This window comes from Poromitra crassiceps, assembly GCF_964638095.1.
Source record: "Poromitra crassiceps genome assembly, chromosome: 14".
NCBI lineage: Eukaryota > Metazoa > Chordata > Actinopteri > Beryciformes > Melamphaidae > Poromitra > Poromitra crassiceps.
In genome coordinates this window covers 37623006-37647425 of record NC_139633.1, presented here as the reverse complement: position 1 = coordinate 37647425, position 24420 = coordinate 37623006, and the positions used below count along the sequence as shown (strand labels likewise).

General features: G+C 45.9%; 1 protein-coding gene across 1 annotated transcript in view; it reads left to right on the top strand.

The window, feature by feature from the left end:
* LOC310789558 (NLR family CARD domain-containing protein 3-like) overlaps positions 1-24420 on the top strand; it is a 708349-nt gene that overhangs the window by 378169 nt on the left and 305760 nt on the right. The gene's annotated exons all lie outside the window — the stretch shown is intronic.

Here is a 24420-nt window from a genome sequence, read left to right as displayed (position 1 = left end):
GAGGGTTCTGTCCCCCTCCCTCTGTTTAAGAGCTGGACAGACAGCAACGAGGTGATCAGGCTCGTGAGGGTTCTGTCCCCCTCCCTCTGTTTAAGAGCTGGACAGACAGCAACGAGGTGATCAGGCTCGTGAGGGTTCTGTCCTTCTCCCTCTGTTTAAGAGCTGGACAGACAGCAACGAGGTGATCAGGCTCGTGAGGGTTCTGTCCTTCTCCCTCTGTTTAAGAGCTGGACAGACAGCAACGAGGTGATCAGGCTCGTGAGGGTTCTGTCCTTCTCCCTCTGTTTAAGAGCTGGACAGACAGCAACGAGGTGATCAGGCTCGTGAGGGTTCTGTCCTTCTCCCTCTGTTTAAGAGCTGGACAGACAGCAACCAGGTGATCAGGCTCGTGAGGGTTCTGTCCCCCTCCCTCTGTTTAAGAGCTGGACAGACAGCAACGAGGTGATCAGGCTCGTGAGGGTTCTGTCCTTCTCCCTCTGTTTAAGAGCTGGACAGACAGCAACGAGGTGATCAGGCTCGTGAGGGTTCTGTCCCCCTCCCTCTGTTTAAGAGCTGGACAGACAGCAACGAGGTGATCAGGCTCGTGAGGGTTCTGTCCCCCTCCCTCTGTTTAAGAGCTGGACAGACAGCAACGAGGTGATCAGGCTCGTGAGGGTTCTGTCCCCCTCCCTCTGTTTAAGAGCTGGACAGACAGCAACGAGGTGATCAGGCTCGTGAGGGTTCTGTCCCCCTCCCTCTGTTTAAGAGCTGGACAGACAGCAACCAGGTGATCAGGCTCGTGAGGGTTCTGTCCCCCTCCCTCTGTTTAAGAGCTGGACAGACAGCAACCAGGTGATCAGGCTCATGAGGGTTCTGTCCCCCTCCCTCTGTTTAAGAGCTGGACAGACAGCAACGAGGTGATCAGGCTCGTGAGGGTTCTGTCCTTCTCCCTCTGTTTAAGAGCTGGACAGACAGCAACGAGGTGACCAGGCTCGTGAGGGTTCTGTCCCCCTCCCTCTGTTTAAGAGCTGGACAGACAGCAACGAGGTGATCAGGCTCGTGAGGGTTCTGTCCCCCTCCCTCTGTTTAAGAGCTGGACAGACAGCAACCAGGTGATCAGGCTCGTGAGGGTTCTGTCCCCCTCCCTCTGTTTAAGAGCTGGACAGACAGCAACGAGGTGATCAGGCTCGTGGTAATAAAAACACACCCGGCTTTCCACTGCGGCAGAAGGAACACGCTGAACAGGATGCAGGCTTTGATCGTCACGGACCGGGGCTTCACGATGCCAGGGAGGACAAAAAACACTCCTGTGAGTCAACACAAACTCATCTGCCAGGAGAGCAGTTGCAGCAAGAGAGGAAACCTTTCGTTCATTTAAATAGGTTACAATGCGCTCTGGTAAACAGAATTTAAATTCCTCCAGGAGCACCAACTCCCGCAGCTGCACAGAATCACGCACTCTACTGGACTGGCACCACTTATGGAAAAGCAGCCCCTTCTCGCGAGCGAACTCAACATACGTCTGGTTAGTTCCCCTCCCACAATCCCTGAATTTCTGGCGGTAGGCTTCTGGTACCAACCTGTAGGCTCTTAAAGGAACACTCCGCCCATTTTCAACCAGCTTTGTATCATTAGAACATCAGTAGTATATCAGAAAACTGTAAACGGTTTTGAAGTCCAGTGACATCACTGGTCCACACTAACTCAAATTAATAACTCATTAACTCAAATCAACTCTCAATAACTGTCAAACTATTCATCATTCATCTAGTTTGACAGTTATTGAGAGTTGATTTGAGTTAATGAGTTATTAATTTGAGTTAGTGTGGACCAGTGATGTCACTGGTCCACACTTTAACACTCAATAACTGTCAAATTAAATGACAGACTTCAAAACAGTTTACAGTTTTCTGATATACTACTGATGTTCTAATGATACAAAGCTGGTTGAAAATGGGCAGAGTGTTCCTTTAACACTGTAGTTTTAAGCAGGTCATAACCCAGGCTCTGTTCTAAAGTTAGGGAGGCACACACCTCGTGAGCCTTGCCCATGAGTTTACAATGGAGTAATACCGACCAAATATCCTTTGGCCAATTTAAAGCTGCCGCAATACGCTGAAAAGCAGAAAAATAAGCATCCACCTCCGACTCCCTAAACAGAGGGACCAGTGCAATGTGCCTGCTCACATCAAAGCTTACGCGGGAAGAGGGCGGGAGTGGAGCCCCAGAGGAATGAGGTGCGAAACTCGATTGATGTTGCAACTTAATAATTGCCTCCATCTGCAGGAGCAAAGCCTCGAGCTCCAGCTCTTTCACACAGAGAGCCGCCCGCAACTCCTCCCCCGACACATCCACCACTTGGGGCAGACCTGCGGCTGAGTGCGTCACTGACGACGGCCCTGCCTCACTCTTTGCCCCATCCACCTCCAACAAACCTCTCTCCCCCAGCTTCTCCACCACAAGCCTCTTCAGCTCGTCTCTCTTTGTATTTGCAGGCACACGCACCTCAAAACGAGTTGCAATGAGCATCAGGTATATCTTGCGGGATTGATTTACTTTGGCCAATGTAGGACCCTGGCAAAACTCCTCTCAATCAAAATCCCCCATTCTAAGAAAGAGCCACCAACCAGAACATGAAGAGAAACGGAAAAAAAAGGACAAAAACGTACCGCAATAACGTGGGAACGGACGAGCCCCTAATTGATGTTATGGCCGGCCTAGGGGACACCAAACATAACATAAAAAAGTGACCCCCCTTTCCCCTCTCCCAAAGATGACCATGCCACAGAGGTTTGCAGTCCACATCAATGTGTTAATGGAGAAATGACAGTAGAGAACATCAGGGTGAGCATACCCAAAATAATAAACACAATCTATTTTAAAGGCCTAATCTTACCTCCAAACAAAACCCCCCCAAACAAATGACAGGCACCTTACCTGATGAACTAATAGTAAACACAGGAGAAAACAACTAAAGAAAAATCAGGGCTTCTCACCCCTACATACAGTCATAAGGACTGCTTTTAAGATCAAAGTGGGGCAAGGTTACAATGACCCATTTACCAGCTAGGCTAACAAAGGAGTGGCTAAGCTAGCTCTTGGTGTGGCACAGGCTGGTTGGGAGCAGGAAAGGAGAGAGTGAGGAGGCCTCGGCACAGCCCCCTTTTTAAAGCCGGCCTGCATCAGTCTCCAACCAATCACCAGCCGCACCTGCAGTAAGAACTCAAGAGTACAGTGTGGAGAGCTCCACGCTAGGCAGGGAGGGAGAACACAGCACATCAGGATACAAAATACACATATGATCCCCTGGGTCATAATGATTTGATGTATTGTCTGTTTTTATACTGGACCTTGTGTCTGTTAATAAAAGTGATGATGATGATGAATAACTCATGGAGACTTTTCTTCTCTTTAGCCTCACAGCTTATTTATTTAGCAGTGCTGTTAACACCTCGTTCTGCTCGGCTCGACTGACAGGAACACACTGAACACAAGCAAGGGGGGCACACCTCTCAGACTGATGAAGCAAGCATGCATCCTCCCCTATCGCTTTAGCGCCTCACAGTGGCTCATTCACAATACTGCACCCAGAGTGAACTTATGTACAGGACAGTTACAGCAACAATGTGTATACGAGGGATCACCCGAGCAGCATTTTGGTAAACAAACCTCGTCACTGGGTGGCACCGGCAATGGAACCCTATGGAGCCTGAGTTTGAGCGTCTGACTCTAGCCGGCTGACCCTGTTTACATTTTAAAAACTGCCACAGCTCACACAACTTTAACACGACATGCATATTATTATACATCAAACTCTTGAGCTAATTCTGCTCTCACTCAGAATGTCAAAATATAAGCGATGTGATGTATAGTTTTTGAGATATTAACGTTTGTTTGGCACAACTCATACTAGTTAACTGCGACGGGGTTCTTCAATACTGGGTGTCAGTGACGTCACACTGATTGGTCCTATAGCAACTGAGGTCACACATGTAAACATTGACTATAATATACCCCCCTTTCTCTCTTTTTTTTAGCATATTATTTAGCAATAGACATAATATTCTAGTTGGATGCCTTTGTTACCTCCAATGATTTGTGAATTAAAATAAAATTATTATTATTATTAAAATTAGCACTAACGGGGGATAAAAATGGGATAAGAAAAACTGGAAAAAAGATTAAAAAAAATAAAAATAAAGAAGTGAAGCTAGTAATTTATGATTATTCAGGGCGGCAATGATCAATCAGTGATGATCTTTTCTAGGTTTGCTATGAGAGGAATCAGGCCTCGGGATAGAGTAGGGGCCAGAGATTCATTCATAATACTTCTGCTGAACATCATTAAATCATCATCAAATCACTCCCTTCAGGAAGGCTTAGTTCCCACTGAATGGAAATCAGCCACTGTTGTCCCCCTACCTAAAACAAGACCCCCCTCCATCAGTGAAATACGCCCAATCTCACTCACCTCCCTACTAGGCAAAGTAGCTGAGAGTTTTATTTTCGAGTGGGCTTTAAATGACATCTTACCCCAGATTGATAGCCAACAGTTTGGGTGTTTACAAGGCCGGTCGACAACACACACCCTCCTTGACCTGACAAACCACCTCTTCAGGTCTTTGGATAATCCGGGTTTTACATGCTCACTTGTTACTACTGACTTCAGCAAAGCCTTCGACAGAGTGGATCACAGCCTGGCTATCACCAGGCTTTTGAACCTCGGCCTCCGTCCATCCCTCGCCAGGTGGATAGCAGACTTCTTAACCAACAGAACCCAGTCAGTACGCTACCATGGAATGCTCTCGGAAAGGTCTAATATCACATGTGGACTACCCCAAGGAACTCTGACAGGCCCGTTAATTTTCATTGCCTACATCAACAGTGCAGCTGAACAGACATCAGCTATGTGCTGGAAGTATGTGGATGACCTCAACCTCCTGGAGATGAGACCTGTGTCTGCCCCATCCACCATCCAGCACGACCTAACTGACCTGGAGAGGTGGTCCTCAGAGAGCTCCATGTTACTTCACCCTAAAAAGTGCAAGGTGTTGCATTTTAACTCAACAAAGATTCTCCCCACCCCCCCAAGGGTGTTAATTAACAACATTGACCTCCAGAGTGTGTCGTCCTTAAAGATCCTGGATGTCCATATTCAGGCCAACCTGCAGTGGTCTGAACATGTGGACTACATCTGTAAAAGAGCCAGCCAGCGCCTTTTCTTGCTCAGACGGCTTAAAAATGCTGGTGTCCCCCCAGATGATCTGAGCTCCATTTTCATGGGTTATATCCGGCCCACCCTGGAGTATTCCGCCCCTGTGTGGCATTCCGGCCTCACAGCAGCTCAAACTAAATCAATCGAGAAAGTCCAAAGAAGAGCTGTGCGCATCATTCTGGGTCGTGAATTCACTTCATACGGAGAAGCCTGTGACCGCCTTGGGCTTCCCAACCTCAGCTCACGACGCGTGGACCTTACACGGAACTTTGCCTCATCACTCCGTGGCTCCCATCTGAGCGCTCAACCATCAGCCACCGCCAGACACGTTCTGCAAACCAACTGGACTTGGTCCGATGCAGAACGGAGCGGTACAGAAAAAGCACGATTCCCTACATGACCATGACTCCTAAATAATTGAAGCACTGCTGAAATATTTTTGTATGTCTGATTTATTGTAGTTGTTATATATTATGTATTAGATTAGAGATATCTATAGACATAGTTTCTTCTTTTTTGGAGACCCTGCTTCCAATCATTATCTGTGTTTTGTGTATGTAAAGTCTTGCATTGTAAAATGTACTATCAATTCAACTCGTGTTGCCATTAGTGCATTACTACCTTCAACCAAATAAAAACCGTTTACTACTTTACTACTACTACTACATTAGAAGAAAAGGGGCCAGCTGTTGTGGAAATGATCAGCTGGAGCTTCACAGCTGGTTCAAAACCAGGTACAACAGCAGGCCTGTACCAGCTACTGTGCTGCTGCACCATAGTACATGTTGAAACCTGCTCACACACTCATAGGAATAGAACATCGAGTCTGGAGAAGAAGATGAAGACAGAGCAGACAGTGAGGATGAGGTTGATGATTGTGACGGTAAAGAAGGCAGATGCACAACTCTCCCGCGTTGCACCCGGAGAAAACGACTTGACAGAGTTAATATTGTATTGGTGTATGTCATTGTTATGCCCGGCCTAGGGGACACCAAACATAACATAAAAAAAGTGACTCCCCCTTTCCCCTCTCCCAAAGATGACCATGCCACAGAGGTTTGCAGTCCACATCAATGTTTTAATGAAGAAATGACAGTAGAGAGCATCAGGGTGAGCATACCCAAAATAATAAACACAATCTATTTTAAAGGCCTAATCTTACCTGCAAACAAAACCCCCCCAAACAAACAACAGGCACCTTACCTGATGAACTAATAGTAATCACAGGAGAAAACAACTAAAGAAAAATCAGGGCTTCTCACCCTACATACAGTCATAAGGACTGCTTTTAAGATCAAAGGTGAGCAAGGTTACAATGACCCATTTACCAGCTAGGCTAACAAAGGAGTGGCTAAGCTAGCTCTTGGTGTGGCACAGGCTGGTTGGGAGCAGGAAAGGAGAGAGTGAGGAGGCCTCGGCACAGCCCTCTTTTTAAAGCCGGCCCGCATCAGTCTCCAACCAATCACCAGCCGCACCTGCAGTAAGAAGTCAAGAGTAAACTTTGGAGAGCTCCATGCCAGGCAGGGAGGGAGAACACAGCACATCAGGATACAAAATACACATATGATCCCCTGGGTCATAACACCCCCCCACTTAAGATCAAACATTTCTCCCCCAAGAAATGTTTGATACTCACTTAAATGCTCACATGAGACCAGTCACTCCCCTGAGGGCACAAAGGAAAAAAGAAAATGCCAGCACACAACACAAAATGTCAACATGTTATCCTAACACTACACCAAACTAAACATTTTAAATCACCCTTATTTATTTCCCTGATACACGTGACCTCGTGCGCCTTCTCTTTTTCCGGACACGTGCAACAGCACATGCTGGGCGTGCCGGGGACGAGCACACACAAGTCTCAGCCACATCGGGGGGAGGAAACACACTTCCTCCTGCCAAATCATTACCAAGGATCAAGTCAATGCCAGGTATTGGTAACTCAGCACACACACCAAGTTGAACCCGGCCTGACACAAGCGGAGAAGAAAGATGAGCACCGTGTAGGGGCACACGCACCCCCTTCATCTTAATTCCTCTCACCCACAGGTCTGATCCAGTACGAGTGACTAGAAAAAGGCAAAATGCCACGACGAACCACCGAGCGCTTTGCACCGGTATCGCACAAGATGGTAACCGGCACCCTGCCCACGCCACTGTCAGCCAGAGAGACACAACCCTGCATAACAAAATCACCATCAAGTTTACCCCCATCCACCCCCGCCACCATCTCCGACTGAACGGCATGTGGCACAGCATGAATGAGGGCAACAGGCGAGTCGAGGGTTCTGTCCCCCTCCCTCTGTTTAAGAGCTGGACAGACAGCAACGAGGTGATCAGGCGAGTCGAGGGTTCTGTCCCCCTCCCTCTGTTTAAGAGCTGGACAGACAGCAACGAGGTGATCAGGCTCGTGGTAATAAAAACACACCCAGCTTTCCACTGCGGCAGAAGGAACACGCTGAACAGGATGCAGGCTTTGATCGTCACGGACCGGGGCTTCACGACGCCAGGGAGGACAAAAAACACTCCTGTGAGTCAACACAAACTCATCTGCCAGGACAGCAGCTGCAGCAAGAGAGGAAACCTTTCGTTCATTTAAATAGGTTACAATGCGCTCTGGTAAACAGAATTTAAATTCCTCCAGGAGCACCAACTCCCGCAGCTGCACAGAATCACGCACTCTACTGGACTGGCACCACTTATGGAAAAGCAGCCCCTTCTCGCGAGCGAACTCAACATACGTCTGGTTAGTTCCCCTCCCACAATCCCTGAATTTCTGGCGGTAGGCTTCTGGTACCAACCTGTAGGCTCTTAAAGGAACACTCCACCCATTTTCAACCAGCTTTGTATCATTAGAACATCAGTAGTATATCAGAAAACTGTAAACGGTTTTGAAGTCCAGTGACATCACTGGTCCACACTAACTCAAATTAATAACTCATTAACTCAAATCAACTCTCAATAACTGTCAAACTATTCATCATTCATCTAGTTTGACAGTTATTAAGAGTTGATTTGAGTTAATGAGTTATTAATTTGAGTTAGTGTGGACCAGTGATGTCACTGGTCCACACTTTAACACTCAATAACTGTCAAATTAAATGACAGACTTCAAAACAGTTTACAGTTTTCTGATATACTACTGATGTTCTAATGATACAAAGCTGGTTGAAAATGGGCAGAGTGTTCCTTTAACACTGTAGTTTTAAGCAGGTCATAACCCAGGCTCTGTTCTAAAGTTAGGGAGGCACACACCTCCTGAGCCTTGCCCATGAGTTTACATTGGAGTAATACCGACCAAATATCCTTTGGCCAATTTAAAGCTGCCGCAATACGCTGAAAAGCAGAAAAATAAGCATCCACCTCCGACTCCCTAAACGGAGGGACCAGTGCAATGTGCCTGCTCACATCAAAGCTTACGCGGGAAGAGGGCGGGAGTGGAGCCCCAGAGGAATGAGGTGCGAAACTCGATTGATGTTGCAACTTAATAATTGCCTCCATCTGCAGGCGCATAGCCTCGAGCTCCACCTCTTTCACACGGAGAGCCGCCCGTAACTCCTCCCCCGACACATCCACCACTTGGGGCAGACCTGCGGCTGAGTGCGTCACTGACGACGGCCCTGCCTCACTCTTTGCCCCATCCACCTCCAACAAACCTCTCTCCCCCAGCTTCTCCACCACAAGCCTCTTCAGCTCGTCTCTCTTTGTATTTGCAGGCACACGCACCTCAAAACGAGTTTCAATGAGCATCAGGTATATCTTGCGGGATTGATTTACTTTGGCCAATGTAGGACCCTGGCAAAACTCCTCTAAATCAAAATCCCCCATTCTAAGAAAGAGCCACCAACCAGAACATGAAGAGAAACGAAAAAAAGGACAAAAACGTACCGCAATAACGTGGGAACGGACAAGCCCCTAATTGATGTTATGCCCGGCCTAGGGGACACCAAACATAACATAAAAAAATGACTCCCCCCTTTCCCCTCTCCCAAAGATGACCATGCCACAGAGGTTTGCAGTCCACATCTATGTTTTAATGAAGAAATGACAGTAGAGAGCATCAGGGTGAGCATACCCAAAATAATAAACACAATCTATTTTAAAGGCCTAATCTTACCTGCAAACAAAACCCCCCCAAACAAACAACAGGCACCTTACCTGATGAACTAATAGTAAACACAGGAGAAAACAACTAAAGAAAAATCAGGGCTTCTCACCCCTACATACAGTCATAAGGACTGCTTTTAAGATCAAAGGTGAGCAAGGTTACAATGACCCATTTACCAGCTAGGCTAACAAAGGAGTGGCTAAGCTAGCTCTTGGTGTGGCACAGGCTGGTTGGGAGCAGGAAAGGAGAGAGTGAGGAGGCCTCGGCACAGCCCTCTTTTTAAAGCCGACCTGCATCAGTCTCCAACCAATCACCAGCCGCACCTGCAGTAAGAACTCAAGAGTACACTGTGGAGAGCTCCACGCCAGGCAGGGAGGGAGAACACAGCACATCAGGATACAAAATACACATATGATCCCCTGGGTCATAATGATTTGATGTATTGTCTGTTTTTATACTGGACCTTGTGTCTGTTAATAAAAGTGATGATGATGATGAATAACTCGTGGAGACTTTTCTTCTCTTTAGCCTCACAGCTTATTTATTTAGCAGTGCTGTTGACACCTCATTCTGCTCAGTTCGACTGACAGGAACACACTGAACACAAGCAAGGGGGGCACACCTCTCAGACTGATGACGCAAGCATGCCTCCTCCCCTATCGCTTCAGCGCCTCACAGTGGCTCATTCACAATACTGCACCCAGAGTGAACTTATGTACAGGACAGTTACAGCATGACACAATGTGTATACGAGGGATCACCTGAGCAGCATTTTGGTAAACAAACCTCGTCACTGGATGGCACCGGCAATGGAACCCTATGGAGCCTGAGTTTGAGCGTCTGACTCTAGCCGGCTGACCCTGTTTACATTTAAAAAACTGCCACAGCTCACACAACTTTAACACGACATGCATATATTATACATCAAACTCTTGAGCTAATTCTGCTCTCACTCAGAATGTCAAAATATAAGCGATGTGATGTATAGTTTTTGAGATATTAACGTTTGTTTGGCACAACTCATACTAGTGTAAGATGAGATTTGTTTTGTTAATCATTGTTTTAAGATGATCTTATTTTGTGTATGGTTTATGTTTACATGCTGTGATTAATGGTTCATCAGGTCATAAATATATTCTGTCTAGTTCTATTCTAAAGTAGGAACTATATACAGCTTGGCTGTGTAGGGAGTAGAATGGGCGGAGTGATATCCCAAACAGGGAAGTGACCCCAAGCAGAGAGGCTTGGTGGCTGTTGTCATTGTGAAGTCGAAGAATAAAGTTACCTGAAGTGATTCAAGACAGAAGCTCTCCTCGTGCAGTTATTATCCACGCCCGAAGAAAGGTTTATTAATTAAGGAGTTAACGCTACACAACACCAGCGTTACACTGGTGGCAGCCGGTTTGTGGACAGCAAACTTTTGCTGTGTTTGTGTTTTTGCCGAGGATTTAAGAAGCTAGTTTTTTTTCCCTCCCCGCGCTGTGGCTACTCCCGCTAGTTTAGCTACAAGCTAAAGCTAAGCTAGGGAAGACAGTGTTGTGGGTTGAGAAACGGACTCTGCGGACTTTTCACCACCGAGATAGCAACGGAGGACAACACTGAGTAACAGAGCCTAGCAGAGTGGATGCTACCTTTCTGCTCTCCGTGGATATCGCGCTGTTTCATGCTGGAGCTGTGCTGCTTGTAACCCGATCTGCGTGGGACTGTTGGATGGTAACGTTGTCAACCTGTGGCTGTTACTATATGCATGAAACACAAATGAAGAGGATCTGCCTGGCTCACCAAAGCTAAGACTGTGCCTGCTGTGAACTTAAAAACAAAACAAAAAACGTTAAAATCAGAAGAAGGGGAAAAAAAAAAAAAAAAAAAAAAATCACTTTCTCTGTCAGAGAGATGAGATATGAACAGTGACAATAACTTTTGGAACGAACTGCCTTTTCATTCTGAGTCAACCTATGCTAATATGTGGCAGGCTTGCAAGGGAGATTTTCCTCATGTCTTCATGGGGGATGGAAAAGAGGACTTTGCTAAATGGTGCAGACGTTTTGAAGTGGCTGTGGAGGCCAATCCAAATTCTGATGATGACAGTCTGGCTAAGCTACTGCCCACACGCCTGGGTGGTGCTGCTTTTAGTTACTGGGACAGCCTTCCTAACGCAACAAAAGTTGACTATGCTGCAGTGAAAGACAAACTTAAAACTGTTTTTGGACAAGCTGCTTATCTCTCTACGTTTCAAAGTTATATCAATGCACGCACTCGCCTGCCTGGTGAGGCACTTCCAGTGTTTGCTGCTGAAATTAGCCGATTAGTGGAGGAAGCTTTTCCCACATATGGAGACAATGCTAAAGATGGAGAAAAATTCAGGCGCTTTATTGCTGGAATCGAGCCGTATCTTCAAGTACGCTGTCATGAACAAGGTCTAAAAACACTGGATACTGCTCTGGCATTTGCCATGCAGATTGAGAACGCTCATCATGCCAGTAGGGTGTTTACAACTCCAAACACTCTGCACAGTTTTCCGCAGGCACAAGTCTCACCTGCTGTCTCTCCTTGGACACCCACTCACCTTCCTGCATCTTCCATGTCTCCTGGGGTTCACTCTGCTACCTCAGATGATCTTCGAAAGATGCAGAGGACAATAGAGACACTTTCAGAGAAGATGGAGCACTTGCAGGTGGAGATGCAACGCCAGCGACGTGACACACAAAGTGGATCATCAGACTACAGATCTCGTCAGAGGAGCCTCACTCCTGAGCGTGACCGAGGCCGCGGTCATTATTATCCCTCAGACAGAAGATCGTATGGAGATTCTTCCTATGACCGCTACGCAGCTCGTAGTGACTCCTACAGGGATTCGAGGCATGAAAGGGACCGGTATGACAGACGGGATGGCCACACACGTTCTGGATCGCAGGAGCGCTATGCACGTGGCTACAGCCCATCACCCAGAGACTACACACGGCGTGGTCGCTCTCCTGACCGCCGAGAGGAGAGCCAACCATTTCACCGCTCTCCAAGTCCTGGACATGTACGGTTCCATTCCCCTTCTCACACCACCTCTAACAAGGGAAACTACAAGTAGTTGGCAATGAGAGCCAATTGCCAGCTACCGACTCTACCCGGGCTCATAAGGACATTAATGATTTATCTACTGATTTCACCAGAGACGGTTTATCTGAGGTTGATGTGTCATGTAGATATGTGTCAGTTGTAATTGAGAACACTGTTGTGCATGCTTTTGTTGACACTGGGGCCGATGTTTCAGTGATCAGTGAAGAGTTCAGGATGTCTACAACTGCCCTTCATAGAAAACCACTTGTAAAACAGTTTATTCCTCTCACTGGTGTCACAGGTGACCCTCTTGATTCTGTTGGTTCAATTAGAGTCAATTTGAGTATAGCCCACAAGCCTATGACACATGCCCTTCAGGTTGTCAGAAACTGTACTAAACCACTCATTTTGGGCTGGGATTTTCTAGTTGCTAATGGTATTGTAGTAAACACCCGAAACATGTCTCTCTTAGTAGATGACAAAATAGTTCCATTAGTCAACCCCCTCCAGTATGTCCCTAAACTCACAGATGTTTCAGTATCTTCCACAGTTACAGTTCCTGCCATGTCAGAAATGCTTATTACTGCTAAACTGAATACATCACTTAAAGGACTGGTGCCCAATGGCTATGCAGGTGTGTTTGAGCCACACTACACTGAACACTCATCTACAGGTCTTGCATGGTCTGTGGCAAACGCTGAACAAGGTTTCATCTCTGTCAAAGTAGCTAACCCCTCCAGTGAGGAAGTCATGTTACACTCTGACACACAGATAGGAACTTTCCATGCCACCTCTGGCAGTACCAAAGACGAGTACGCTGTGATGGACGGTTCTGTGTGCAACATAAACATTCAGACGCCTGTGGTGTCCAAGATGCCTGTAGTGTCCAATCCATTTAAACTGCAGGATTGTTCAAAGTCAAACCCTGATCTCACAAGTACACAACACGAGAAATTGACAGAAACATTAAACTCCTTCTCAGATGTGTTCAGTCAGCACGCACATGACTTTGGAAGGACAAAGCTGGTCACACACAAAATCACAACCAACTGTGACATTCCCATCTCACAAAGAGCCTATCGGACCTCTCCGTCCATGAAAGCTGAAATCCATCGTCAGGTGGAGGAGCTTAAAGCTCAGGATCTCATTGAGGACAGCGCCAGCCCCTGGGCCAGCCCAGTGGTTATGGTGAAAAAGAAGGACGGCACATACAGATTTTGTGTTGATTTCAGAAAGTTGAACTCAGTCACCATCACAGATGCACATCCTCTTCCTAGAGTCGATGATAGTCTGGATGCACTGTCTGGATCTCAGTTCTTCTCCACAATGGACATGTCGAGTGGATACTGGCAAGTTGAGATGCATACTGCAGACAGACCCAAAACAGCATTTACAACTAGTGATGGTCTCTACCAATTCAAAGTGATGCCCATGGGTCTCAAAAACTCACCGCCAACTTTTCAGAGACTGATGGAGCTGGTTCTGAGAGGTCTCCACTGGAAAACATGTGTAATTTATCTTGATGATGTCATCTGTATGGGGCGTGACTTTGATGATCACTTACAAGATTCAGGGAAGCAGGGTTGAAGCTAAACCCAAAGAAATGTGAGTTTTGTAAAGCTGCAGTCAAGTATATGGGACACATCGTTTCACGTGATGGACTGGCACTAGACCCAGTGAACAGTCAGCGCATATGTGAGTGGCCTGTTCCACGGTCACCCTCTGAAGTGCGATCATTTCTGGGATTGTGCTCGTATTACAGACGTTTTGTGCACAAGTATGCTTTCATTGCCCGTCCTCTTCACAGACTCACACAGAAGGATGTATCATTTGAATGGACAGAGGAGTGCTCGATTGCGTTTCAGACATTAAAGGATGCACTCATCTCCCCTCCTATAATGGCTTTTCCCGACTTTCATCAGCCATTCGTCCTGAGTACGGATGCGTCTAACTATGCAGTTGGCGCAGTGCTCTCTCAGGTTCAAAATGGACAAGAACGTGTGATATCGTATGCTAGTAACCTTCTTAACCGAACAGAAAAGAAATGGTGCACATATGACAAAGAATTCTGGGCCATTGTCTGGTCAGTGCAACACTACAAACACTACTTGAGTTGTAATCCGTTCACGATCATCACTGACCACCGCCCACTCCTCAGTCTGAGAAAAATGAATGTCACGAACGACCCCACAGGACGACGTGGTCGTTGGGCTTTGGAGTTGGATCCGTATCAGTGGACAATAATACACAAGGAAGGAAAGAAGCACACAAATGCGGACGCTATGTCGCGGATCCCTCTCTCACGACAGGACCCAGTGGTCCCGGAGGACACAACACCTCCCCCGCAGGACGACCATGCTGCTCAGGTCGAACTGGAAACTCCTCCAGCGCTGCAGGACATGCCAGCGCCGCCTTCTTCTGTAGCCAGCACGACGGCTCAGGTTTGTGCAACGGACAGAGACAATTCAGTTGTTCAGACAACCGAAACAGGTATGGACTTGTTGAAACACACATTTTCTAGTCAGGGAAATGACATTGTCGCTGAACAACATTCTGATCCCATTCTCTCAGAAGTGTACACATGGGTACAGCAAAACAAACGTCCATATCTCAGACAGGTTAAGGGAAAAATGCTAAGAAAATTGTGGTGGCAGTTCCCTAAACTAGTACTGTGTAATAACTTACTATGTCGAGAAGCACACACTGCGCCAGGGAAGCCAGTGGTATTTCAGGTGCTAATTCCCAAAACACTCGTCACACAGACTATGAACATTTTACATGGTAACCCCTGCTCTGGTCATTACAGTGCAGATCGCACATTTAAGAAAGCTCTAACTTTGTGCTATTGGCCTAGCATGAGGTCTGATATTGAGAATTTTTGTGATTTGTGTCAGACATGTGAGGCTTATAGAAAGCCTGTACCGCAACATAGAGCTCCTTTACAATCTATACAGGCAGAGAGACCATTTCAGTTTGTGTGTACAGATATTACTGAGTTGCCTATCACATCACAGGGACATAGATATGTGCTTGTAGTACAAGACCACTTTACGAAGTATGTCAGTGCCTTCCCCATGTCTGATCAGAAAGCAACTACTGTAGCACAACTATTGTGTGAACGTTACATTCCTGAACATGGAGTTCCAGAGGAACTGTTTTCAGATCAGGGACGACAGTATGAATCAGAGATAATCCAGACAATCTGTCAGAGACTGAACATCAAAAAGAAAAGAACCTCACCATACCACCCCCGCGGTAACGGGATGGTTGAGAGATTTAACCGGACTTTAAAAGAACAGTTGGCTAAACTCATTCACCAAAATGGAGGTGAATGGGATCACTATCTTCCAGCAGTGGTCCTCTCCTTTAACTCTACTCCTCACTCTAGCACTGGATACTCGCCTTATTTTCTTGCTCATGGCAGGGAGCCTCGTCTGCCTGCTACTGTCACTCTCTCCATGCCAGTGGTATCACTAACCCCAGAGAACTATGGCACAGAACTGGTGACACGGCTTGACACGGTTTTCCAAGCGGTTCGCTCTCATCGTGAGGAGCAGAGACTCAAGCGTGAGTACTACTTCAACAAGCAAGTGAGGTTCAAACCATATCAATGTGGAGATCTTGTTTGGATGGATGATCCCACTACACAGAGAAAGAAACTTGAACCAAACTGGACTGGACCTTACAGAGTTGTCTCCTCAGATGACAAGGGACTCCTGTACAAGTTATTGGATTTGAGGAATGCTCGAGGAGGAACCAAGGTTGTTCACTATGATCGCTTAAAACCATATCGATCCACCTGGGATGGATCCTCAGCACAAGTGAACCAACCTGTGATTCCACAGCATATGGACACTCTCCCCAGGTATACAGCATTATCTGGTTCACTCCCGTTGTATCAGAGAGAGCAACCTGACACGGGACAGGCTTCTGCTCCTGCCTGCCCCTCTGTTCCCCTGCTGAGGAGACCTTCAGGACGGGTCTCTCAGGTTGTACCACAACAAAACCCGCGATCTGATGCTGCTCCGGCAGTGCATGTTGGGACACGTGGTTCGTCTACGACTCGTTTGGGACGGGTTGTTCGCAGACCACCGCGGTTCTTGCCATGATCAATCCCTTCCACTCAAAAGGACATGTTATGGACTGTTTTGCTCATAATATGGACTGATACACACTTAGTGTGACACTGTTCTGGTTTTGCACTTTAAGAAAAAAAAAAAGATTTACTGTTTAAAAAAAAAAGAAAAAGAACATGATGTTGCTGTGTTATGTGGATGTAATGTCACTGTTTTCAGTCAATTTTGACCGTATAAGTTTACTTTTCCTGATCATATGCTGCTCATATACCTGTTGTGCGGGTTTACATTTTCTTTCTATTTCGCATTTAGCAGTGATAGTGATATTGGTATTGGTTTTCATTGGAGATGAGATTTAGTGTTCATGAGATTTATTTTGTTTGGTAAATGTTGAAATGAGGACATTTCATTTAAAGAGGGGGAAGAATGTAAGATGAGATTTGTTTTGTTAATCATTGTTTTAAGATGATCTTATTTTGTGTATGGTTTATGTTTACATGCTGTGATTAATGGTTCATCAGGTCATAAATATATTCTGTCTAGTTCTATTCTAAAGTAGGAACTATATACAGCTTGGCTGTGTAGGGAGTAGAATGGGCGGAGTGATATCCCAAACAGGGAAGTGACCCCAAGCAGAGAGGCTTGGTGGCTGTTGTCATTGTGAAGTCGAAGAATAAAGTTACCTGAAGTGATTCAAGACAGAAGCTCTCCTCGTGCAGTTATTATCCACGCCCGAAGAAAGGTTTATTAATTAAGGAGTTAACGCTACACAACACCAGCGTTACACTAGTTAACTGTGGCGGGGTTCTGCAATACTGGGTGTCAGTGACGTCACGCTGATTGGTCCTATAGCAACTGAGGTCACACATGTAAACATTGACTCGTAACAATGATGATGAGGATGTTTGTAACAGTGCAGATTAGAAGAACAAGGTGCTCTTGTTTGATGAAAGCTTTCCAGTTGTAATGTGTTGTTTTCTGCTCTGATCATTTAGTATACTTGTCTTTAAAACAAGTTCCAGGACTCCTGTTTTCTACCTGTTCTACCTACATTTTCACTAATATACTCCCCTTTCTCTTTTTTGAGCATATTATTATACTATTCTAGCTGGATGCCTTTGTTACCTCCAATGGTTTGTGAATTAAAATAAAATTATTTCAGTTATTTCAAATAAATGATTTATCTGTCCAATCCAATCGATTCAGCGTCCTCTAAAACGTCTTTTGGCTGAAACATCATCATCGGCCCCACCGGGAGTTGAGATGTGGCCACTTCTGGCTTAAACAGCCATTTTGAAAATTGACATTGCCAGAAATGAATTCAGCATCCTCAATAACTGCCCAAACCACTCCAATATTTTCCAAATCAGCCAAGCAGTTGCTGAAATATTGTCCATATAATTGATTATGCTAATTAATGCTAAGTATGCAAATTTCTCAACATATGCAAGTTTAGCATCCAGCTGTTTTTATATGATGGGGACCCATACTGTACATTTCTAACATAAGGTTTTGGGTACTCAACATTTCCTGGTTCACAACATGGGCTCTGTAGGCTGTCAAGTAGACTAAAGTCAAAAATCTGTTTTTCTCCTTGTTCCTTCAGTTGGATGTCTGAGCTTCACTGTGCAGAATGATGTGTGCAGAGTTTGACACTAGAAGACTGCATGTTTACACAATCATCTGCTGAAAGTGGAACGTTTCTCTGAGCTCACTGAAAAGGCCGTTTTCAACCAGCATGATTCATGACATCACTGGAGCCAATCCCTGTCCAGTATTCAGCAGTTAAATCCATTGTTTGTATGCTGTGATTGGCTAGTTATGTTCTAGATAACCCTGATCGGTTGCTTTGGAATTTTTAATGAGGGAAAAGGAGGCAAAGTCATTTAACCTTTTTTTGTGGAGAAAACCATCAGGCACAAATTATTGTTCAAAGTGGAGTATTTGATATACATCTTAAACATGACATTAGGGCGTCCTTAATGTCTCTGAGTGTAACTTAAAACCCATGCTGAGCTCTCAGTTCTGTCTGGGCCGTGTAGGCCAGCATACTTTTTGCTGAAAAGAAGAAGTGAAGCTAGTGCCATAAGCAGTGCAGCGTTTCAACCTTTTTGGCCCGGGACAAGGCACGTCACTGGCTGCATATGCAGAGTGGAGAACACTTCAACTAAAGAATGATTTCCTCTTTTCAGGTTGTTTCATGTAATTATCAGAGAGGCAGAAAACTATGCAATATTTTACAAAAACATCTGAAAAAACAAACATAAATGTGTCTCAAATAAATTTGCTTTTTTCCTATCCCATTATAATCTTGCGACTTCCCAAATGATCTTGTGACCTCCTGTGGGGTCCCAACCCGCACGTTGAGAACCACTGGCGTAAACAGTACATATAAAGTAAAGGAATGTTATTGACTTTAAAAATCCATACAGTAAGTTAGGCCTCCAGCTGTTTCAAACACGCGAAACAAACTACGCGAAACAAGTCTCGCGTAGAGGGAGATGCCGCCATCTCTCCACGGAGATGCCGTCTCTATATAGAGAGACATGCATCAAGTATCACTGCTGTATCTCGTTGGCTCATTTTTGGCAGTTTGTAAGTAAAAAATAATAAAACTACTGTAGTTTAAAAAAAAATGCCATTGTTCTCAGGTGGGACAAGATACCACCCTATGAGGGTGGTATCGTCCGAGAACTTCAGGAGCTTGACGGACTGGTGACTGGAGGTGCAGCTGTTGGTGTACAGACCGAAGAAGTAGGGAGAGAGGACACCGCCCTGGGCAGCACCGGTGCTGATGGACCGAAAGTCAGTTATGTCAACTAATCAATGTCAACTAATCAATGCTAATACAGTATTCTATTAGATAAAGGAGTGAGGATAATAAAAGTCCTTACTTTTAGCTATGCAGTGTTCTAAGCAGACCGGATGGCATCCAGCAGATGATAGAAGGCTCATCCATAAGAGACTTGAGACTTGACTTGCAAATAATGACTTGTGAGCATCTGTCACCTTTAGTTACATTTGAACAAATCACCCTCTGTTATTGACAACATGTTTATTACAAAATAGTACAAGCTTTGTTATTGACAACATGTTTATTACAAAATAGTACAAGCTTTGGCAATAAATAACAGTTTCAAAATGTGCTGATAGCTATAAAATCTAATATCATGCATCTGTGTTGGTCCCAGTCCAAAGCCTTTCTATGAGCTGCTTCAATGTAGTAAAATAACCTGCTTTCTAGTTTGCTGAGAGCTGTAGGAGGTGTCAGAGCTGTAGGAGGTGTCAGATGAGAGCTGTAGGAGGTGTCAGATGGACTCAAAGTTTGGCCAGCCGCTGTAGCATTTTGAAGCATCAATATATCATTGTTAACTGTGATGGTGGAGACGATTGTTCTCACACCAGTAGTAAAGTTCTAGTGTTTCTGAACATATAGGTCCCTATCGTTGCATCGGCGCTGTTTCTAGGCCGAGCGGCTGGCGCAGCTCAAATCAGTGGGCGTGGACCAGCGCACTTGATATCGTCGTGCTGGCGCTAGACGCAGCCTCAACCATTACAACCACGCCTTTTAAGCGTAAAATTATGCACCGTCATGCTCATTGGATAACTGCAATAAACGAATCCCACGCTTGCCTTTTTAGCTCCAATTCCAGTGATCCCGCAAAACCAGACGAAAGCCCTTCATCCAGTCTGTCTGTCATTATAGGCTATTATTCTGCAGTTTAAATACTGCAAGCATGTAAATACACTACACTATAGCAAGATCAAAGTGAAAAGAATGTTCTAAATGCATCAGCTAGAAAAATATAGCCTATCCCTATATGATGAGATTAATTTTATATTGGTGAAAGTTTGTCCAGAACGATATCGTTTTCTCTCCCCTGCTGCAGGTAGAATGATGTACATAAATATACCCTACATTATGTAAAGTCATTGCATAAATGTGTTTTTATTGTAAAACTAAATGTGAGGTTGGGCCAAGTTATTGGAGCGGACATCACAGTATAGCACATGACAGTAGAAGGCGTTCCGCAGCGCGTTCCGCTGTCACTTATCTAAATCACGTTAAATCCACACAGGGTATATATAGGCTCAAGAGGACATATATGTTTCACATAGGGTGGTGTTTCATTTCGATGTTTTATTTGGTCCAATATTGAAATGTGTACAATTGCAGGTTGTGTTACCATTACACATTAATTTAGATCGACCTTTTATATCTATTTCGCCTCATTTGGTTGCTATTTAGTAGCGAAATGGAGAAGCACAATGCATGCTGGGACAGGCCAGACAACTTACAATTTATTTTTCCTATATGGGAAGTGTGTTGTGCCTGTCTAAGCTAGGGAGTCAGAGAGAGAGAGAGAAGGGTGACAGAGAAGAGGAAGAAGAGCACTGGCGCACTGAATAGGCCTGGTTTCAGAGAGAGACAGAGAAGGGTGACAGGGGAGAGGCAGCAGAAGAGCACTGGCGCACTGAATAGGCCTGGTTTTCAAAGGCGCAAAGCGCTAAATTTAAGGCAGGTGCCAAGATATCAGTACGCCGAGATTTAAGGCCGACACGCCCACTTTGGCCCATTCTGGGACTGCGCCACGCCCATTCGGCCTAAAGCGCATTTGGCAGCCTAAAGCCATATTGATATCGTCCCAAAACAGGCGCAAGGCACGTTTTTTTGCGTTTAAGGCCCGTTTTAGCGCCGAAGGCTTGTGGGAGAATAGGGCCCTAAGACTACATTTCCCATAAGCCCCGTTGTTTCCTAAATGTCTGAATATGAATGTTGCAATGATTTATTGTAGCCTGGGAACCTGACGAATCTGCGAGCTCATGTTTAACCATCGGGCCAATCACAACCGTTTATCAAATATATTGTTACGTTGATACGTTGACTGACAGAGGAGAGCCAGAGATGGTTGAAGCACGTGAGCTAATGTAACCGGTGGCCAACAGTGTTGGAAACACCACAAATATATATACGGGGAGCCACCCAAAACCACCAGGCACAGACAGGAGATAGGATACAACAATGATCTTTATTTATAATAATCTGAGTAAAAAATCATGTGGCGCGACTCTAGGCCCGCCCCAGTCCAGAGCTAGGTGTCCCTCCAAGGTCCTCCACTCGATCAATCCTCCTCCGTCCAGCTCCAGGATAGACTGAAAGGGTGAACAAGGGGGACAGTCACTCGACAGATCAACAGGCCCAGGCTCCCTAATAAAAAGTCAGTGATTGGTCCAACAGTCCCGAAACACCGGATGACACTGCAAGCAATTCCACTCGTGAATTATAAACCTCTTGGGTAGTTTGGAGGAGGGGTGCGGACAAAGCTCCACACTCCAATTAGTTGCACACGTGAAAAAAATGACAAACTTCAAGGGCAGTTCGTGGCCAACACAGCTCATAAAAAGCACAAAAACGAAGGGAGTTTGGCTGGGCCGTTGCTTAAGGTGCAGGAAATTTGCACTGAGTCTGGTTCTGGAGACACCGGTGTGGCTGGGTTAGGCAGAGGCCATTACCACTAGAGCTATGGCTAAAAGTACAGTGTCATATGTAATACAATCCGGTTTGGCCAATCCCGAATCAATAATAAAACGTCAGTGGAAAAATCAGCAATGGTGGAAACAGTAAAAAGGGGAATCGTTGTTAGAGGGGTTACTTATCTTGAAGAGGGGGTTATCGTGATAAACCCCCTCTGCCTTCAAGCGACGCTTCCCCCTCTGTAGCCACGCAGTCTGTTCTGTCAGGTCACTCCTCCGGCGTTACTCCAACAGCCGTAGGTCTGGATGCCGTGTCTGTGTGTCTGTCTTGCCTGGGACTCGTCTGCTTGTCCCCCTCTGCTTCTCCGTCAGGTCTGCTACCCCGTCAGGTCTGCTTCCCACCCAGGTCTGCTTCACCCAGGTCTGCTTCCCACCCAGGTCTACTTCACTCAGGTCTGCTTCTCCTCCTTCTTGCCTCTATGGCTGCCTTTTAAGACAAGAGAAGGACGCCAGCCCACTGCACAAAGCTCCCTCCACTAATTACCTACACCTGTCTTCAATCAGGGTCACTCCTCCCCACATTCATTCAGGTGATCAGAATTAAAATAAAGGTACAAAATGTTTAAAGAAACTGGCCTGTGACACCCCCCCACACTTAATGGTTCTAGTCCCTTAGAACCCGGTCCCCAGTCACTCAACACACACAGGCAGACGCTACTCACACCCTGTACCTTGTTATGCAGGGTTAAAACATGACAAACAAAGTCCACATCCCTGTACCTTGTTATGCAGGGTTAAAACATGACAAACAAAGTCCACATCCCTGTACCTTGTTATGCAGGGTTAAAACATGACAAACAAAGTCCACATCCCTGTGCCTTGTTATGCAGGGTTAAAACATGACAAACAAAGTCCACATCCCTGTGCCTTGTTATGCAGGGTTAAAACATGACAAACAAAGTCCACATCCCTGTGCATTGTTATGCAGGGTTAAAACATGACAAACAAAGTCCACATCCCTGTGCCTTGTTATGCAGGGTTAAAACATGACAAACAAAGTCCACATCCCTGTGCCTTGTTATGCAGGGTTAAAACATGACAAACAAAGTCCACATCCCTGTGCCTTGTTATGCAGGGTTAAAACATGACAAACAAAGTCCACATCCCTGTGCCTTGTTATGCAGGGTTAAAACATGACAACCAAAGGTTCATGATAAAATCATTTCTGCCTGGCCTGGACCCTGTGATCCCTCTCCTGGCATGTCAGATGGTTAGGGGGCTCAACCCAAGTATATAAAAATCCTGCCGACAATCGCCAAATGTAACCGGTGGCCAACAGTGTTGGAAACACCACAAATATATATACGGGGAGCCACCCAAAACCACCAGGCACAGACAGGAGATAGGATACAACAATGATCTTTATTTATAATAATCTGAGTAAAAAATCATGTGGCGCGACTCTAGGCCCGCCCCAGTCCAGAGCTAGGTGTCCCTCCAAGGTCCTCCACTCGATCAATCCTCCTCCGTCCAGCTCCAGGATAGACTGAAAGGGTGAACAAGGGGGACAGTCACTCGACAGATCAACAGGCCCAGGCTCCCTAATAAAAAGTCAGTGATTGGTCCAACAGTCCCGAAACACCGGATGACACTGCAAGCAATTCCACTCGTGAATTATAAACCTCTTGGGTAGTTTGGAGGAGGGGTGCGGACAAAGCTCCACACTCCAATTAGTTGCACACGTGAAAAAAATGACAAACTTCAAGGGCAGTTCGTGGCCAACACAGCTCATAAAAAGCACAAAAACGAAGGGAGTTTGGCTGGGCCGTTGCTTAAGGTGCAGGAAATTTGCACTGAGTCTGGTTCTGGAGACACCGGTGTGGCTGGGTTAGGCAGAGGCCATTACCACTAGAGCTATGGCTAAAAGTACAGTGTCATATGTAATACAATCCGGTTTGGCCAATCCCGAATCAATAATAAAACGTCAGTGGAAAAATCAGCAATGGTGGAAACAGTAAAAAGGGGAATCGTTGTTAGAGGGGTTACTTATCTTGAAGAGGGGGTTATCGTGATAAACCCCCTCTGCCTTCAAGCGACGCTTCCCCCTCTGTAGCCACGCAGTCTGTTCTGTCAGGTCACTCCTCCGGCGTTACTCCAACAGCCGTAGGTCTGGATGCCGTGTCTGTGTGTCTGTCTTGCCTGGGACTCGTCTGCTTGTCCCCCTCTGCTTCTCCGTCAGGTCTGCTACCCCGTCAGGTCTGCTTCCCACCCAGGTCTGCTTCACCCAGGTCTGCTTCCCACCCAGGTCTACTTCACTCAGGTCTGCTTCTCCTCCTTCTTGCCTCTATGGCTGCCTTTTAAGACAAGAGAAGGACGCCAGCCCACTGCACAAAGCTCCCTCCACTAATTACCTACACCTGTCTTCAATCAGGGTCACTCCTCCCCACATTCATTCAGGTGATCAGAATTAAAATAAAGGTACAAAATGTTTAAAGAAACTGGCCTGTGACACC